This window comes from Rana temporaria, chromosome 1 (genome assembly GCF_905171775.1).
Source record: "Rana temporaria chromosome 1, aRanTem1.1, whole genome shotgun sequence".
Taxonomy (NCBI): Eukaryota; Metazoa; Chordata; class Amphibia; order Anura; family Ranidae; genus Rana; species Rana temporaria.
Genome location: NC_053489.1, coordinates 128,318,760 through 128,339,612, shown reverse-complemented (window position 1 = coordinate 128,339,612; position 20,853 = coordinate 128,318,760).

The following is a 20,853-nucleotide window of genomic DNA, read 5'->3' as shown; positions in this document are numbered from 1 at the left end:
TAACAAATTAGAATCACTTTCAGAATTGAGCGATAGTGATTCGTGGGGAAATTCGTCATTAAACGCTGAAAGTGGCGACACTGAGCAAATTTCATTGTTGTTGATTTGATTACATTATTGAATACATTTTATTATTATTTTATTATTATTTATTTATTATTATTATTATTTGTTATAAATTTGTTTTATAATTGACCATTTTTATTAAGTTTTGATCGTTTCAATACAAAAATATAAAGCATAAATACAGGAAGCGATAATGAAATAAAATTATTGAAAAAAAGAGGGAAAAATAAAAAATAATGAGGAATCAACAGGCTTCTGTGGGTTATAATTTATAATTTCGTGTTTCAAACTTTATCATACCCAGGATGTCTACTAGACTCTTGTTTGGACAGTTTTAAGGTATTATTTCTAAGAATTGCAAGCCTACAATATAAAACGCCAAATTTGCATGTGAAACAATGTACCGCTTTCAGCATCAAACATCTGACATAATTATACCACCAGGGAGGTTAATAATCTCCTTTCTACTCCCACCACTAGATTTTATTAAAGCTATCTCCTATTATCATTTAACTTCTCTTGTCTCTCACTATGCCAGTAAAGAAGAAGTATAAAAAAAAAAAAGATCCAATGAGGTAAAATTCTGGGGCTGTCTAGCTAGCTCTCACTGTTTAAAGAAGGCCCAGCAAGATGGACTGCTGTCCCTCTGTCTACTCCTTTATATCAGATCTAATGCCGCGTACACACGATCGGTTCGTCTGATGAAAACGGTCAGATGGATCGTTTTCATTGGACGAACCGATCGTGTGTGGGCCCCATCGTTTTTTTTCCCATCGGTGAAAAAACTTAGAACCTGTTTTAAAATGATCTGATGGTTAAAAAAACGATAGAAAAAAACAATTGTCTGTGGGCAAGTCCATCGGTTAAAAATCCACGTATGCTCAGAATCAAGTCGACGCATGCTGGGAAGCATTGAACTTAATTTTTCTCCTAGTGTTTTACGTCACCGCGTTCTGACACAAACAGATTTTTAACTGATGGTGTGTAGGCAAGACTGATGAAAGTCAGCTTCATCGGATATCTGATGAAAAAATTCATCGGTCCGTTTTCATCGGATGAACCGATCGTGTGTACAGGGCATTAATTAGGTGACACTGTTATAGCAAACATAATTTACTAAAGAATACTATTACTCCTAGCTGAATCACAAAATTAGGTGGTTTATCACAAACTCAAGTTTCATCATATCTAAAAAGAACAAAACACTAGCAGCAACATTTCACTAACCTTGTCAAGCCACACAAACCAAGTAATCATGCTCCAATCTTTCTTTCACTCCACATTATCTTGTTACTTTGTTAAATTGTACAAACTGTGAAAGACTGATATTCAAACTGGTCTTTGAATGGCTTTATATTTAATTGGTAATTTTTTTAAGACAGTTATTGTGCCGTGCATGAGTGTAAGGACGCTTACCAAGAAATAGATAAAGGATAAGTTCACTTTTTAAAAATAATAACAAATGCCCTTTTTTCGCAGGTAAAAAATGTGCATTTACAATTTTCTTTTTTGTAGGAGCTTGGAAAGCATTTCACACCCACAATTAGCATATCACGGGTGCCATGCAGGACTCCTACAGACTGTAAAGCCTCATACACACGATCAGATTTTCTGCGGACAAAGCATAGGACTTTTGTCCAAAGGGCATTGGCCAGGAACGTTTTGTCTTGCATACAAACGGTAAAGAATTGTCTGCCAACAAACACAAAACTATGTGTGTTTTTCAGCTCTTTAGCACCACCCTTTGGGCAACTTCTGCTAATGTTGTGTTATGGTGAGCATTGCTTCTGAGAATGTGTGTTTGTACTTTGGAGTTTTGTCCGACGGACTTGTGTACACATGATCGGATAATCCGACAACGCCCATTTGTTGGCAGACAATTTTAAAGCATGCTATCCCACATTTGGCCACGGAAAATCTGACAACAATTGTCCGATGGAGCTATAGCGCTAAAAATAGCGCCTGCAAAACGCCCTAAAAGATCCGCTGCATTCACTCGCCTGAAAGCCTGAGGGCTTTCACACTTGAGCGGTGCGCTGGCAGGATGCTCAAAAAAGTCCTGCCAGCCGCATCTTTGAGGCGCTGTAGGAGCGGTGAATACACTGCTCCTAAAGTGCCCCTGTCCATTGAAGTCAATGGGCAGCGCCTCCAAACGGGAACTAGCGGGGGTTAAAAGCGTCACGCTAGCGACCGAAAAGCGCAACAAAAAAGTCGGTAAATCGTTGCTATATATATAAATATATATATAAATAGCGGCGCTTTCCCGCCAATGTGAAAGTAGCCTTAGGCCGCATACATACGGTCGGTCCAAACCAATGGAAACGGACTGAAGGACCCTTTCATCGGTCCAAACCGATCGTGTGTGGGCCCCATCGGTCAGTTATCCTTCAGTCCAAAAATGTAGAACTTGCTTTAAAATTCAACTGATGGACGCCTAACCGATAGGTCAAAACCGATGGTTAGTACGCAAAAGCATCGGTTAAAAACCCGCGCATGCTCAGAATCAAGTCGACGCATGCTTGGAAGCATTGAACTTCATTTTTCTCTGCACGTCGTTGTGTTTTACATCACCGCGTTGGACTCAATCGTTTTTTTAACTGATGTTGTGTAGGCACATCAGACCATCAGTCAGCTTCATCGGTTAACCGATGACAACGGTCCTTCGGACCGTTCTCATCGGATGGACTGATCGTGTGTACAGGGCCTTAGTGTATCTGTCTGCTGGTACATTATATGGCAAGCAGTTTCACACTGACAGGAAGACTCAACTAACTACCAGTTTCAACAGTGCCCTGGTAGTTCATTGAGAACTACAAGCCGACAGCCGCAAAGGCTATTGGTACTTGTAGCTTCCCATTCATAGAACTCTGTGAAAGAATTTTTGCGGCCAGGCAGGCAGAGCTTCACGGCCACATTTTTTTTCAAATTGTGACTGCACGCAGGGGTAAAAGATCCCCTGCTTGCTGTCAAAAAAGGGGATCGGGACGGCTGGTGCATTTGTAACATGTTACATTGTTACATGTTACATCCTGAATATGGATGTAACAAGTAACATGTTATGAAAGGTGAACTTATCTTTTAAAACCCCTGTAATTTTTTGTCTGTGCCCCATTGAGGGGATTTATCTTTACTCTCTTTTATCTTAAAGATGCAACAGGAAGTGAGAGGATATTTCTACAAAGTGAGTTGAATTCTCAGTTGCCACCAGAGCAGAAAATGTCCCCTCATCTCTTGTTCTGGTGATAACAGTAAAATGTAGGAATTCTTATCACTTTTAACCTTGGTGACAGGGTGCGTGACTGGATGTGGACCAGGCAGGAGTTTCCCTGGAGCTCCACATCTCTCCTGCTAATCAATCTGATTATCTGAGCTTTCCTGCCGCTATCCAGTACAAGAGGTACCAGGTTCTCACACTGCACTCCAGAATATGAGAAAGAGGACTTCCAAGCCAGGGCACCAGGTGCAGAAGTGTCAGCGCCAGACCCGCTCCGCATGTGGCTTGCAAATAGGCTCCGCCCCACCATCTTTCCTTCTCCTCACACAGCAAAGAGCACCAAGAAGCAGACCAAGAGGATGGCAGTCAGTGCAGAATCCGGGCCCTGCCTCTCCCCAGAGCTGGACAATGCAAAAGATGCAGTCACCAGACCAATCCTAGAGGCGATTGATGCAAGCAAGGCTGAAATGATGGTAAGCACAGACCATCTGGCCACTGAATGCACATTGATCCGGCATGACTTGGATAAAATCTGGGGTAGGCTAACAGTAGCTGAGGACAGGATTTCAGAGGTGGAAGATGCCTCTCATTCCCAAGGCATTCAACAATCTGAGCACCAAGATATGGTAAAAATGCTGCAAAATAGGGCTGATGACGCAGAAGACAGGCAGAGAAGAAACAATGTGAGTGGTGGGGCTGTCGGAAGGGGCAGAAGGGGCCAAGCCGACCACTTTTTCAGAACAATTCTTCAAACAGCTCCTAGACCTGGGGGATCTTCCTCCCACTTATGTGGTTGAACGAGCCAATAGGGTCCCCACAGGCAGATGTCCCCCTGTTGAATTCCCCCAGCCGTTCTGGGTCAGATTCCTTAAATACAGGGATTGTGACATTGTCCAGGAAACACCTGCATGTGGTTTGAAAATGCCCATGTGATGTTGTTCCAGCACAATGGAGCGGTGACATTTTTTGACAACCCACTGGATGCCTGTGAATGGCTGGACAGGATTCCATGAAGATTGCCGGGTCTCTGATAAGTATTGCTTTTTCACCTTGTTGCACCTGTTGTGCCTTTATCCAGGTCCTCCATTTATTTCTGTTGGGGATACATTTTAGTGATCTGTTGAACATTTGACCTCCCTTGAACTTCTCCAAAAAAATATTTTGTTGTTCATGTTTGGGACTAAAGCTGCATACCCGACTTGGATTTTTTCTTTAAATTTTTTCTTTTACCTTTTTGCTATTCTGGTATAATAGCAGGGGGGTTTTGTTTCAGTTTCAGATCAGTTACCAGCTCTCACGAGTATTTTGGCACCAATTAATGGCGGCGGTGCCCACTTCTCTCAGTTCTCACTATAGCATTTTTTTTGCTTGGGCTCTCGGCTCCAGCAACACAGTATTTAAGCTCTATTGTCATGGCTAACCAGATTAAAATTGTGCCTTGGAATGTGCGGGGGCTAAATAGCAAATTCAGATGGGCCACAGTGTTCCAGTATCTGAAGCAATCTAGGCCACATGTTGTCCTCCTGCAGGAGACGCACCTGGATGGCAGCAGGATTCTCGCACTGCATAGGCCCGGGATATAAAGGGCATTTTTTTATACTCTACTTTTGCAAGGGGAGTAATCCATTCTTATCAGCAAGGCTGTTCCCTGCACAATCCACCAGGTGTTCTCAGATCCAGGGGTTGATATGTGGCAGTGGTCTTAGATATTTGCCACTATAAGATGATGTTGGTGTTTATAAGATGATGTTTTCTGTACAACTGTTATATGACTTGTTTGTAAGGCTCCTCATGCCCATCTCCCGTTGCTGCTGATGGGGGACTTCAATGCCACTTTGGATGCGTTGGACTCCTCCAATCCGGGTAGGATGGGGTCTGTGGAGCTCCTGTCCTGGGCCTCGGTGACTGGGCTGAATGAACTATGGCGTAATAAAAACCCCATGGATAGATGCTACTCGCATTTGTTGCAGTCCCATCGCTCATCGGCCAGGATAGACTTGGCTTTTGGCAACCCAGCTTTGCTACCATTTCTGCAGGGGATTGAATATTTGGCGGGGGTATACAGGGCCGTCTTTGACGTGGTGCAAACGGGGCAGCTGCTCTGGGCCCAATCGTTGTTGGGGGGCCCAAAAAAGCACTGAAACCCATGCTACTGGCCGCTAGGTATTTTTTTAAGCCGGAGTACCGCAACCTGCGCTGGTCACTTGCTGGCTGCTCTGCTTTGCCAGCGGCTGTTCAGAATCCTCTCTGCTCTACATGAAAGCAGATGAGGGAGAGGGGAGGGTAATCTACACAGGCACAAGCTCCTCATGCATGGACATCCTTTGAAAGTTATGCTTCTTGTGACTTCCCTTCCAGTCATACACAAATCCTGCTGCTTTCCAATAGCAGACCGCAACTATGTGTGTGTGGGATCGGGAGGGGGGGGCAATGATGCCATTCTAATTGCACCTGCAAGAGCCCGGGAGAAAATAAATTCCACATGCCGCATACTGTGTGTAAATATGGACAGGGGAGTGCACACTGTAAAAGCCTGATCTTGGGGGGGGGCTGGGCTTTGTGGTTATGCACACCGTGACTTGCTGATCTGGGGGGGGGGGGTTCGTGGCTGTGCTTACTGTGAATTACTGATCTGGGAGGGGGGTTGCACACAATGTTTCTGTCATCTGGGGGGTTGCGCACTGTGACAGACTTATCAGTGTGGGGGTTAGATTGTTTTTGTGCACACTGTGATCGTCCAGTATGTCCCCTAATATAACCCCCCCCCCCCCCAAGTCAGTCTGTCCCCTAGTACAGTCCTCCCATTTCCCAGGTCAGTCTGTCCCACAGTATATTCCCCCCATGTCAGTCTGATCCATCTAGGTCAGTCTGACTGACCTGGGGGGATTGTACTGAGGAACAGACTGACCTGGGGGGGGGGGGGAATTATACTAGGGGACAGACTGACATGGGGGGATTATAATGGTGACAGACTGACCTGGGGGCAGTGGCAGAACTACCAGGGTCACAAAGGTCGCACTTGCGACCAGCCCTGGTGTTCCGGCACTGTAGGGGGCCCCAGCAGGGTTTGCTGACCGGAGGGCTCTGAACTATCTAGTGGGGAGATAACTGTGATAGGGGTTCTAGTGCATCGACAATCTATCTAAAACTAAAATAAAAAAAGTGTTGGTTATACATACACTTCAATGCAATCTTTATTGCTTTGGCCTATGATCAGTTTTAGAGGCTTTACAGCACCATCTGCTGGAATGTATCTACATTGTAGCCATATGCAACTGTTTTTGTGATCTTACCATGCAAAAATCTCCCCAATTCACTGTAATATCACCCAATTAAAAACATTCCTCCTGGTTCTTTGCAGTGCTTTTGCATCCTGATCCTGTTTTTATGTGAATGACCCTGGCTTGTGGTCTTGATTCTGTTGTTCTTCTGCTTGGATTTTCAGTTGTGAAAACCTGCAGTGATCACAAAAGAAATAAGATAAAAAGAAGGGGACATTGCTGGATACTCTTAGCCACCTAAATTACATCTTTGTGGGGGTTGTAACATATAATGAGAAATATGAGTAGGTTATTTTTTTGTCTCCCATGTGGCTTATTCTTCCTCCTTTATTTTGCTGTCTTCTTTTTCTTGGACAATTTTCTTTCCAACTGTATTCTGTAAAACGAATCATACATCTATAGATTTCATTTGTTCAGCCTGCAGGCTGCATGAAAGAAATCAAACAGATACCTTTACCCTTGCTAATAGTGCCTACATCTGATAGAATGTAGCCACTGTTTGGCTGACAATTTTCCAAAAGATAGATGATGAACATTTGACTTTTGTCAAACAAAGTGGTGCAGGCAGGACCATATACTGCTCGAATTTCAGCCGAGCCAATAGGAAATGGCCAACATTCAAGCAGTGTATGACCAGCTTAAAGCGGAGGTTCACCCTTTAAAACATTTTTTGACATCACACAAAGTCGCGCCATCCTACCGACACAATGCCGGTGTTTTTTTTTTTTTTTTGTCAGCACATACCTCTTAATCCCGATTTTCACCTCACGGCGATCCCGCGGGAGTGGGTGTTCCCAAGCACTGCCTGTGATTGACAGGCTTCTGAACGGCGCATACTGCGCGTCACAGGTTGCCGACAAAACCCAAACGTCGGTGCGCAGGCGCCGTATAGAGCCGCACCGACGTTCGGGTTTTTCCGGCAACCTGTGACCCGCAGTATGCGCCGTTCGGAAGCCTGTCAATCACAGGCAGTGCTTGGGAACGCCCACTCCCGCGGGATCGCCGTGAGGTGAAAATCGGGATTAAGAGGTATGTGCTGACAAAAAAAAAACACCAGCATTGTGTCGGTAGGATGGCACGACTTTGTGTGATGTCAAAAAATGTTTTAAAGGGTGAACCTCTGCTTTAATATTAAGTGTGCTGGCCCTTTGCTCATAGCAATACCAAACCAGAAAACCAGGACATTTAAACATGCCAATACCATTGCTTTTACCACACCTTCCATTCCATATCCCCCTATAGAATATAAAGTATTAGAAAAAAATATTTTTGGGGATCAGATTTGTTTCCAAGATTATAAATATTCAATCTCAAGAAAAAAAGATGTAAATTACTGCAGTTTAGCAGTCCTAAAGCCGCGTACACACGACCATTTTTAATATCCTAGAAAAAACGACATTTTTCTCGACGTGACTTTTGTCAAGCCTGCCTTGCATTCACACGATCGTGAAAAAAAATTCTTGAGCAAAGCGCGGTGACGTACAACACGTACGACGGCACTATAAAGGGGAAGTTCCTTTCGGATGGCGCCACCCTTTGGGCTGCTTTTGCTGATTTTGTGTTAGTAAAAGTTTGGTGAGAGACGATTTGCGCTTTTCAGTCTTCGTGCTTTTTAGTCTGTTACAGCGTGGCGAATGTGCTATCTCCATTACAAACGCTAGTTTTACCAGAACGAGTGCTCCCATCTCATAACTTGCTTCTGAGCATGCACGTTTTTTTCCCGTCGTTAAAGCCTACACACGACCGTTTTTCACGACGTGAAAAACGACAACGTGAAAAACGACAAGAAAAATTAGAGCATGTTCTAAATTTTTAATGCCCATTTTTCACATCGAGAAAAATGCTCTGGAGCCTACACACGATCGTTTTTAATGACCAATTTAAAAAATTGCATTTTTCATGTCAACGGTCGTGAGTACGTGGCATTAGATGTGGTGGCTGCATTTGATTTCATTTTCTTTCAGTCTTTTGTCCTTTTTATTTGTCCTAGGGTGACAATGCTTACTGTACTGTATCAATAGAAGTGCAGCATTATAACCTTAAGACAACATGTTTGAGGACTGCAAAACACCTCCCTCTCTCCTAACCTGATCACAGGGATTTGGGAGCTGAATAGATTTACGGCAGGTTCAAAGGGTATTTTTTATCACACTTATCAAGTAGATATAACAAAACACATGCAGTGGTATATAACTAGCAGACCAAAAGTGAGCAAACGATAGAAGTTCATTGTTTAGGATTCACATACACTTTATAAAGTCATAACTGTAATCTTTTAAACACAATTCACCACAATGTAAAATTAAAGTATGCAAACCTTTTGAAATTGCAAGTCAAACATTGTGCATACTCGAAAATCTGTGATGCCTTTTTGCATTATCTGTATGCCGGCAGGAACACTCTCTCCCTCCGCTTGGGCATCATATGATGTCCTCCGCTGTTCGTGGCTACTGCGTGCCCCCCAGCGATCAGGCATGTCCCTTGGGATCAGGGAAAGGAGTTCAATCACAGCCAGTCACTTTGAATGTTGTTGTGCACAGCACTCATGCGCACCCAAGGAGGGCGCTCAGCGCAGCGTTTGGGGACGAGGCGTATCCCTCAGACACAGCCCACCCCCGATCAGGGTAAAGAGCCAATGAAATAGGCTCTTTACCACGTGACCAGCTGTGTCCAATCACAACCGGTCACAAGTGTAAACATACCAGGAGTAACGGCTGTTACCGTGTTCTCCTCCTCACACACCAAACCAGTGTGAGGAGGAGAACCTGTCCTGTGAGCCCATCAGGAGTACCTGTCCGTGAGCCCATCAGGAGTACCTGTCCCGTGAGCCAAGCAGTGCCTATCGTGTAGCCAATTTCTACCTGAAGTGCAGCACATTAGTCCCTGTCATGCAGCTCATCAGTGTCACCTGACATACAGCCATGTCCAAAAATTATACACTCAAGAACAGGCATATGAAATGTTAAGCCTGAACGATGAGAGCAGTGGAGAGCTCTCACCGCCCCAGTACAGTTCTGTGTCCAATTCTGATTCTGGTTCACAATACAAGCTCCCCAAAGGCAGTACATCCAAATCGGAGGAGGAAGTAATCCGTCCTAAAAGAAGATGAACTGAAGACCAGGCAGCTACCATCAATGTTAGAAACCCCAATGGCCAATCGGCAAACGCCAATGGCACTAGACCCCAGGAGGAGAGGCCCAGTACAAGCCCTGATAGACCCCAGGAGGAGAGGCCCAGTACAAGTGCTGGAATTTCACGCCAGACCCAAAGAATTAGGGCCCAAACCCATCTTCCGGATGCCTTGGCAAACCCATTGTGGCTGACTTCTAGCACAGAGTCAGCCACAATTCCCCCTTTCTCTGAAATCATTTTTTTTCCCTGATGAGTTACTTCAAAGCCTCGTGGACCAAACAAATCTATTTGCCTGTCAGTATATAGAAAATAGCCCCAACTCATGTTATGCCTGCCCTTTTGAATAGAGACCCCTAACAGTGGAGGAACTTAGGGGGTAATCCACAAAGATCCGGCGTAACTTAATTTTTTCCATTTAAGTTACACTGCCTTAAAATTTCTACCTAAGTGCCCGATCCACAAAGCACTTACCTAGAAATTTTTGGCTGTGTAACTTAAATTCCGCCGGCGCAAGGCGTTCCTATTTTCATGGGGGCGATTCCCATTTAAATTAGGCGCGCTCCCGCGCCGGCCATACTGCGCATGCTCGTGACGTCATTTTCCCGACGTGCATAGCGCGAAATTACGTTACGCCGAGCTTTGTGGATTGCGACGGGTCAATAAAGTTGCGTCGGGAAAAAAAAAGATACGGCGCGAAAAAAAAAATTCAAAACAAAAAAAAAATCGCGTCGCTGGACAGAAGGGTCTGTTTTTACAAGGTGTAAACAGTTTACACTTTGTAAAAGCAGCCCTAATTTTGCGTTTGCAAACTAAAACTTACGGAGAAAAAACGAAGCTGAAAAGCTTCGTGGATCTCCGTAAGTGCTAATTTGCATACCCGAGGCGGCATTTTGACACGAAATGCCCCCAGCGGCGGATGCGGTACTGCATCCTAAGATCCGGCAGTGTAAGTCCCTTACACATGCCGGATCTTCTGCCTAACTATGGAAAACTGATTCTGTGGATCAGTTCCATAGTTAGAAACAGGGATACGACGGCGTAACAGCAGTTACGCCGGCGTATCCCTTTTGAGGATCTGGCCCTTAGATTGTTTTTAGGCCTTATACTCAACATGGGTCTTATAAAAAAAAAATTTAATGCATATTGGTCTACCAATCCCATCCACCACAGGCCAATTTTTTCAGCTGTGATATCCAGGCCCTGCTATGACATGATCATGCGGTTCTTGTATTTCAGTGATAATTCGCAGTGCTCCCCCCAAATCATCTGACTTTGATAAATTAGGTGTAGAATTCGCCAAATTTTGCCAAACTTTATCTCTGACCAGAACATCTCTGTGGATGAATCCTTGGTCGATTTCACTGGCCGGCTGGGAATAAAGCAGTATATCCCCAGTAAGAGGGCGAAGTACGGATTGAAGCTCAACAAGCTCTATGAAAGCTCCTCGGGATATGTGCATGCCTTTCATGCGTACATGGAAAAAAAACAGGAAAATTGTCTGGAAGTTGGCATTCCCACTCCTCCAAAAGGGTTATCACATTTACATGAACAATTACAATACCAGTCTGCCCCTTTTTCATCACCTATACCTGAGGAAAACTTTGGTCTGTGGTACAGCAAGAAAAAACAGGAAAGGCTTCCCACAGCGCCTAGTCACCACAATCTATCAGCAAGGATCCTCACTAGAAAACATTAGCGCCGATTGTTTTAGCATACTGCATGAGCGCCATTTTCCTGACCATATTCCACCATCAGCAACTGGAAGAAGACGACACAAAAAATGTCAGGTGTGCACCAGTAAAGGAGTTAGGAAAGACACCAGTTTGCATTGTCCCCAATGTCCCTCTCAATCTGGCCTTTGCATCGGAGAATGCTTAAGACGCTATCACACTCTCGTAAACTATTAACCCACATTTATAATAGACTGCCATTTCCCCATTTTCAATTTATGTGCTGATTCTTTTCCTGGTGTCTCAACTAGGAATGAGCTTTGAGTTTGAGTCAAACCCATGTTCGACTGGAACATCGTATATTCGACCATTTGTTGAATTGCGAACGTTATGGGCTGTTCGCGCCAAATTAGAGTGGTGCGTCATGGCCCATAATTCACTGCGGCATCGCAGTGCATTGCTGGCTGATGATTGGCCAAGCATGCACTATGACCCGCATGCTTGGCCAATCACAGCGCCGTCTGTACAGAGAGCCGTAATTGGCCAAAGCCAGGGTGGCTTTGGCCAATTATGCCTCAGGGGATTTAGTGCACGCCCAACACTATATAAGGCCGCCTGGAAGTCATCCTTGTGTAGTGTGTTCCGGCGTGCTGAGAGATAGAGAGAGAGACAGTGTCATTTAATTTGAGTTAGATAGAGCAGGCAGGCAGGCGAGTCAGTTAGCTGCAGTTACAGGGGTAGATTCACTAAGACTTACGACGGGTGTATCAGTAGATACGTCGTCGTAAGTCCGAATCCCCGCCGTCGTATATTTAAGCGTATTCTCAAACTGAGATACGCTTAAATATTGCTAAGATACAACCGGCGTAAGTCTCCTATGCCGTCGTATCTTAACTGCATATTTGCGCTGGCCGCTAGGGGCGTGTACGCTGATTTACACCTAGAATATGTAAATCAGCTAGATACGCCTATTCACGAACGTACGCCCGGCCGTCGCAGTACAGATACGCCGTTTACGTTAGGCTTTTTCCGGCGTAAAGATATACCACCAAAAACATGGCGCAGCCAATGTTAGGTATGGACGTCGGAACCGCGTTGAATTTTTCAAACTTTACGTCGTTTGCGTAACTCGTCCGTGAATGGGGCTGGCCGTAATTTACATTCACGTCGAAAGCATGACGATTTGCCAACATCATTTGGAGCATGCGCACTGGGATACGTCCACGGACGGCGCATGCGCAGTTCGTTAAAAATGTCAAATACGTGGGGTCAGTAGTATTTTACATAGAACACGCCCCCAACCAGCCTATTTTGAATTAGGCGGGCTTACACCGGCCCAGTTACACTGCGCCGCCGTAAGTTACAGCGCAAGTTCTTTGTGAATAAAGGACCTGCGGCTCAAACTTACGGCGGCGTAGTGTATCTGAAATACGCTACGCCGGCCGAAATCTACGTGAATCTACCCCACAGTGTGTAGAGGATATATATGCATCCCAGGTGTTGTATATACAGTATATGTTTACACTTTATTCAGTTTAGCTAGAACTGTTCCTGTTATTCTCTTCATAATATACTGACAGGCAGGCAGGTGATTTTGCTAGCTGCAGTATTTTCACTTAGTGTACTGTGTCCTTTGCACAGTGTGCACCTAAAGCTTACCTGAATACAATTGCTGGTGTACTCATACAAATACAGGCAGGGACCTCCAGTATTCAGTTTTAGTGTCCGTTGCACAGTGTGCACCAAAAGCTTATCTTAAAACAATTGCTGGTGTGCTCATACAAATACAGGCAGAGACCTCCAGTATTCAGTTTTAGTGTCCTTTGCACTGTGTGCACCTAAAGCTTACCTGAATATAATTGCTGGTGTTCTCATACAAATACAGGCAGGGACCTTCAGTATTCAGTTTTAGTGTCCTTTGCACAGTGTGCACCTAAAGCTTACCTGAATACAATTGCTGGTATTCTCATACAAATACAGGCAGGGACATCCAGTATTCAGTTTTAGTGTCCTTTGCACAGTGTGCACCTAAGGCCGGGTACACACGGACAAACATGTATGGTGAAAGCGGTCCGTCGGACCGTTTTCACCATACATGTCTGCCAGAGGGCTTCTGTACGATGGTTGTACACACCATCGTACAGAAGTCCGCGCGTAAACAATACGCGGGGCGTGTCCGCGGTGTCGCCGCGTCGATGACGCGGTGTCGCCGCGACAATGACGCGGCGACGTGGGCGGCCCGCCTTTAAAATGCTTCCACGCATGCGTCGAAGTCATTCGACGCATGCGAGGCACGGCGGGCGGCTGGACATGTACGGTAGGTCTGTACTGACGACCGTACATGTCCGAGCGGGCTGAATTCCAGCGGGCTGTTTTAAAACAAGTCCAGGAATATTTGTCTGCTGGGAAAAGGCCCGGCGGGCAAATGTTTGCTGGAATTGGGCCCGCTCGCGCCCACACACGACCAAACATGTCTGCTGAAACTGGCCTGCGGGCCAGTTTCAGCAGACATGTTTGCTCGTGAGTATGGGGCCTAAAGCTTACATGAATACAATTGCTGGTGTTCTCATACTAATACCACAGGCAGGGATCTGCAAGTATTTTCACTTGGTGTACTGTGTCCTCTGCATAGTGTGCACCTAAAGCTACCTATCTACAATTGCTGGTGTTCTCATACTAATACCACTGGCAGGGATCTGCAAGCATTGTCAGTTAGTGTACTGTGTCCTTTGCACAGTGTACACCCAAAGCTACCTGAGTACAATTGCTGGTGTTCTCATACTAATACCACAGGCAGGGATCTACAAGTATGTTCACTTAGTGTACTGTGTCCTCTGCACAGTGTGCACCTAAAGCTACCTGACTACAATTGGTGTTCTCATACTAATACCACAGGCAGGGAGCTCCAAGTATTGTCAGTTAGTGTACTGTGTCTTTGCACAGTGTGCACCTTAAGCTACCTGAATACAATTGCTGGTGTTCTCATACTAGTACCACAGGCAGGGAGCTCCAAGTATTGTCAGTTAGTGTACTGTGTCCTTTGCAAAAATGTAGCGGTTCAAAATGACAAACAGATTCTACTTAACAACAAACCTACAGTCCCTGTCTTGTTTGCACCGCCTGTATCCTGCTGTTAAGAGTATATAGGGCCTGGGGGTCGCACGCCTTTCCTTTTTTTAATTTGGGTGCAGGGTTCATCTTAATATCCATACAAGACCCAAAGGGGCTGGTAATGGCCTGGGGGTGGGGGACCCATGCCATGTTTCTCAATGTTTTTCATCCATATTGCCGGGACCAGACATTACATTAAAGCAGTTTTAAATGACTTTTTTCCTATATTAATGTCATTTTGTGCAGGGACAGTTCTAAACACGGGAAACACATGCTACTTCACAGGCATACTATAGACACCCAGCAGGTACGATATTTAAAGGACTATTTCGCTTTTTTTTTCACTTCAAGCATCATTAAAATCATTGCTCCTGAAAAACTTCAGTTTTTAAAACTTTTTTTGCATTGATACATGTTCCCTGGGGCAGGACCCGGGTCCCCAAACCCTTTTTAGGACAATAACTTGCATATTAGCCTTTAAAATTAGCCCTTTTGATTTTGAACGTTCAAGTCCCATACACTTTAATGGGGTTCTAAAGTGCGCGTGAACGTTCGGTCCGTTCGAAGGTTCTGATGCGAACCGAAGCATGCTTTGGCGTGCTGACAATATCTCTGCCTGCACTAACCCAGGACTTTTCATGGACCATGTGCATGTTGCCTGGACCAATACTTTGGCTGCACTGACCATATCTCTGCCTGTTGCCTGTACCAACTATGGACAGTATTCCTGCCTGCTGCATGGACGATCCTTTCGCTGCTGCTGACCATGTCCCTGCCTGCTACCTGGACCAATTCTTTGGCTGTGCTGACAACATTTCTAGCTGTACTGACTATGAACAGTATTCCTGCCAGCTGCATGTTTTGCTGTCGCTGTCCATGTTCCTGCCTGCTGCCTGGACCGATGCTCTATTCTGTGGACCACTACACTACTAAAACCGCAGGTAATCTTTTGTTTACCCTTTGCTCAACAGAATGTATTTTGGTTTGTAATTGGTATGTACAGTACATGCTATGTGTCAGAAATACGAAAGGCCTTCAAAAATGTGATAGGTTGGCAGGAATTTGTGTGTGTAATTTATGCTCTTAGAATGCCTGAAGGTGCTATTTGGAAGGTGGGCCTCTGTATGTGGCCAGGCTGTGTAAAAGTCTCACACATATGGTATATCGCCAATACTCAGGAGGAGTAGCATAATGTATTTTGGGGTATCATTTTTGCTATGTACAAACTTCTGGAAAAATATTAACCGTTCAAAATACTCATGACAAATGGGATAATTTTGTGGTCGGTTCCATTGTCCTGGTGCCTCAGGGCCTTCAAAAGTGTGATAGGTAGGAATGAAATAAGATGTGTAATTTATGCTTCTAGCACCTGGAGGTGCTACTTGGATGTTGGGCCTCAGGATGTGACCAGGCTATGTAAAAGTCTCACACATGTGGTATCGCCATACTCGGGGAGTAGCAGAATGTATTTTGGGGTGTAATTTTTGCTATCTACATGCTATGTGTTGGAAATATCTTATAAATGGACAACTTTGTGTAAAAAAAAATGTGTTTTCATTTTTTCCCCACATTTTCAAAAAACTCCTGGAAAAAAATGAACTATTCAAAAGACTCATTGGGCCAGATTCACAGAGATCGGCGTATCTCTGTGCGGGCGTAGTGCATCTCATATGTGCTACGCCAACGTAACATAGAGAGGCAAGTACAGTGGGCCCTATTCTCAAACAAGTTATGCCGGTGTATCTACTGATACGCCGGCGTAAATCGAATTTCCCGCCGGCGTATCATTGTTTTGTATTCACAAAACAAGATACGCCGGATTTAGGCTAGGATCCGACTAGTGTAAGTCACTTACACTGTCGGATCTTAAATGTAATTCCCCGCCGGCCGCTAGGTGGCGTTTACGTTCAGGTCTCATTTGTTTATGCAAATGAGCCTGATGCGCCGATTCCCGAACGAAATCGCGTCGCGTAACCGTCGCTTACATCGTTTGCGTAAGCGTAAGGTTACCCCTGCTATATGAGGGGTAACCTTACGCCAGTCCCACGTATGCCATGTTAAGTATGGCGTCGGGTCAGCGTCGTCTTTTCCCGTCGGGTACGTCATTTTACTAAGTCGTTCTTGAATACGACTTTACGTCAATGACGCACACGTCGGCGTCATTGACGTTTTCCGTTGAGAACTGGAGCATGCGCACTGGGCTATTTTAAGCCCGGCTCATGCGCAGTTCGAACGGCACGGGGGTGCGCTTAATTTAAATACAAGCCGCCCCCTTGGAATTACGTGGGGATACACCGGGCCAATTACACTACGCCGCCCCAAACTACGGAGCAAGTGTTTGGGGAATACAGCACTTGCTCCTGTAAGTTGGGGCGGCGTAGTGTAAATGGCTTGCGCTACGCCCGCCTCAAATCTACGAGAATCTGGCCCAGTATTCACAAAGCACTTGCTCCCTAAGTTAAGGCGGCATAACGTAAATGGACCGGCGTAAGCCTGCGTAATTCAAAGTAGGCTGGTAGTGGGCGTGTTGTATTATAATGAATCGTGACCCCATGTAAATGAAGCACCGTACGAACGGCGCATGCGCGCACATGCTCTGAATCACATCGAATTTACGCCCTAAGATATGACGGCTCAATGGCAACAACGTGAACGTAACTTACGCCCAGCCCCATTCACGTACCACTTACGTAAACGATGTAAAAATATACGCTTGTTCCGACGTCCATACTTTGCATTACTTGCGCCTCATATAGCAGGGGTAACTTTACACCAGACGTAAGCCTTACGTAAACGGCATATCGGGCGCAAGTACGTTCGTGAATCGGCGTATCTAGGTCATTTGCATATTCGACGCGTAAATCTACGGAAGCGCCCCTTGCGGCCAGCGTAAATATGCACCCAAGATACGACGGCGTAGGAGACTTACGTGGGTCGTATCTTGGCAAAATTCATGCGTATCTTGTTCCCTGAATAGGGCGCATAGATACGACGGCGCATCACAGAACTTACGCTGCGTATCAATAGATACGTTGGCGTAAGTCTGTGAATCTGGCCCATTATGTCTCATAGATTATACGTTGGGGTGTTTGCTTTCCAAAATGGGGTTATTTTGTGGCGTTTCCATTGTCCTGGTGCTCCAAGGCCCTCAAAAGTTTGATAGCTGGCGGGGGATAGATGCAGCATCGGATTGATGCTGCATCCTCCTAGGTGAGTATTATTTTCTTTCTTTTAAGCCCATACTTCCCTTTTAAGACCAACTCTCTTGGCGTAGAGAAAAAACTGTCTCAGACAGACGCTGTCTCTCTGATTTCTAAAAGTGGTGCAGCTTAATTTTAGTTCTAGACAGGTTCTAGACAGGTTGTATGAATTTTGGCACTTTTTTTATCACTTTTAGAATGCATTAAAGACACTTTTGCAAAATATGCTTGTGCTGGTCTTTATGAATTCCAAGTTCTGTATTTTTTGCTTTTTGTTGCTGCAATCTCCCCACAAAATGTTTTGTTAACCACCTATAGTTTATAAAATGGTAGTTATAGCACCTTGTATGAAAACATTGCTAAAGTAAAATTTCCCATTAATGACAAACATGATATGCTGTGATTTTTCCAACAAAGAGCTATTTATTCAAATCATGTTGTTTCCATTGTATTTGACTAGGTATTCAACGCTATACAAATTGTTTGAAGATGTCTGAATTATACCACCTATCGATATAAGTCAACCCCTGATTTATGACTTTGACATCTACAGTATAAAAATAAAAAATGTGTCACTTTAATAGCAAATCTGTGAAAAAAAGATCTTTAATACGTGGTTTGCGATTCCTTTATTCTATTTAATGGTACATTACAAGTTTAAACATTCCTAGCAATTGAAACTCTGCTTCAAGACTTGTGCAGCATGATATGTCTTAACAAACACTGCTGAAATCTTACAAGCTTAGATATATATTATTCCCCTTATAGCCATGCTATGCCAATTTCCTCTGCGGTAGAATAAGCAATCTAACTCAACACATCATTGCAATTTTCTAGCTAGCATAGCGGTATCTAAACACTTTAGGTGACTTGTCAGTCTTGATCCACGGGATCTGTATTTCTATACACTTTTTCTATTCTATTATCTCCTATAAACTCAAGTAATTGCTACCGTAATATATTACAAGAGGACAAGTCACAATGTGTGGCTTTATTTTCTTCATATTTCAAAATCGACGCTAGTAGATCTCTGCTGGTGACTTTTTTTGAGAGCCATAAGGTTTCTTTAGTATCCTAAAAGAAAAGTCACAGACTGTAGCAAAGCAAAGCTTTTTCTGAACACAAAAGAAGTGTTGTGTTGACAAGCTTCAATCTTATTTTAATGAGCAGAGAATGAAAGTAAAAGCTTCCACTTGTTCAGTCCTTATGACAATATGGGTGCCATGGTGCCAATCGAATCAAATGGATGAGATAATCTAAACAGACACAGCAGGATGTTATCTGGCATTACTCTGCAACAGGCTGCTAAACTTTGATGTAATCTTATTGTTTGACTAAGGAAATTTTTTTTTTTCCTTTTTTTTTTTTCATGCATTCTTAAATTTGTAAATATGCAGATAATTTAGCTTATCATTAAAGTAGTACTTTGAACAGGAGACAAGATAAGACAATGCCTTATTTTACACAGATAGGTATACTATTAACACACAGGATGACAATAATAAATTAGAGCACACAGAGCAGAAAATCTTGTAAAGTGAATAGTTATTTGTAGTTTTCGCCTTGCAGTTAAAGCTCTCCTAGTCTATTTCCACACCACAATGAGGGATCTACCCTAAATTATTGCTACATGCAGCTTACAAAAAAAAAAAAAAAACAACAGCAATTTAATCATTTAAATTCATTGGGTAATTAAAGCGGATCTAAATTCAATTTCTCAAATCTCATAAAAGCCTAAAGCTGGGTACACAGTAAGGGGCAGATCCAGAAAGAAATACATTGGCGCAACGTATCAGAGATACACTACGCCGCCGTACCTTACCTGGCGCATTTTCGAATCCTCAGCGAGTTCGCGCAGTAAGTTACGGCGGCGTAGTGTATTTCTGGCGCCGTATTTCAAATTGGGCGGGTTTCATTTAAATGAAGCACGTCCCTGCGCCGAATGAAATGCGCATGCGTCGTTCCTAAATTTCCCGCCGTGCATTGCGCTAAATGACGTCGCAACAACGTCATTTTTTGAACTTAGACGTGACTTACGTCCATCCCTATTCACGGACGACTTACGCAAAAAAAAAAATTTAAATTTCGACGCGGGAACGACAGCCATACTTTAACATGGCAAGTCTATCTATACGCCGCAAAATAGCAGCTTTAACTATACGCCGGAAAAAGCCGACTAGAGACGACGTAAGAGAATGCGACGGCCGCGCGTTCGTTCATGGATCGTCGGAAAAAGCTCATTTGCATACCCGACGTGGAAAATGACGCGAACTCCACCCAGCGGACGCCGAAGTATTGCATCTGCGATCCGAAGGCGTACGAAGCCGTACGCCTGTCGGATCGAACCCAGATGCCGTCGTATCTTGGTTTGAGGATTCAAACTAAAGATACGACGCAGGAAATTTGAAAGTACGCCGGCGTATCAGTAGATACGCCGGCGTACTTGCTCTGTGGATCTGCCCCCAAGTTTATTTGGGGTTGCACAAAAAAAACTGACAGCTCTGGTTAGTTCAGCAATCTCCCCCAATGAGCTGTTGTGTTCCGTCAGAGCGACGGGCTCCCCTGTCAAAACACTCCGATCAGCACTCTTTGCCATTGACTGAGAGCGCTGATCGGGAGTCAGTCGGCTGCTGGTTTTCCAGCATGCAAGTCTGACAAAAGACGGCTGAACGGTCGGCTTCTGTCGGACAGACCGACATCCACACGGGCTGAATGTCGGATTTTTTTTTAATCGACCGTTGTCTCCCGACATTTGGCGCGTGTGTACGGGGCTTTAAAGTGGTAGTAAACTCTGCTTTTTCATTTGTACCTACTGTACAGGTAAGCCCAGTGCTAAAATACGAAATAGGCAGAGTAGGCACCGGCCTATGGACCCCACACTGTTTAAGGGTCCAGAAAAAACAGATAAAAATAATATTAATTTGATCTTGAAAGAAAATTACAAAACTTAACATTAAACACTCTATAGAGAATAAAGTGCTTTGAAAAGTATTCATACCCCTTGAAATTTTCCACATTTTGTCATATAACATCCAAAAACGTAAATGCATTTTATTGGTATTTTATGTGATAGACCAACACAAAGTGCCACATAACTATGAAGTGGAAGGAAAATGAAAAATGGTTTTCAATTTTTTTTTTTACAAATAAATATCTGAAAAGTGTGGTGTGCATTTGTA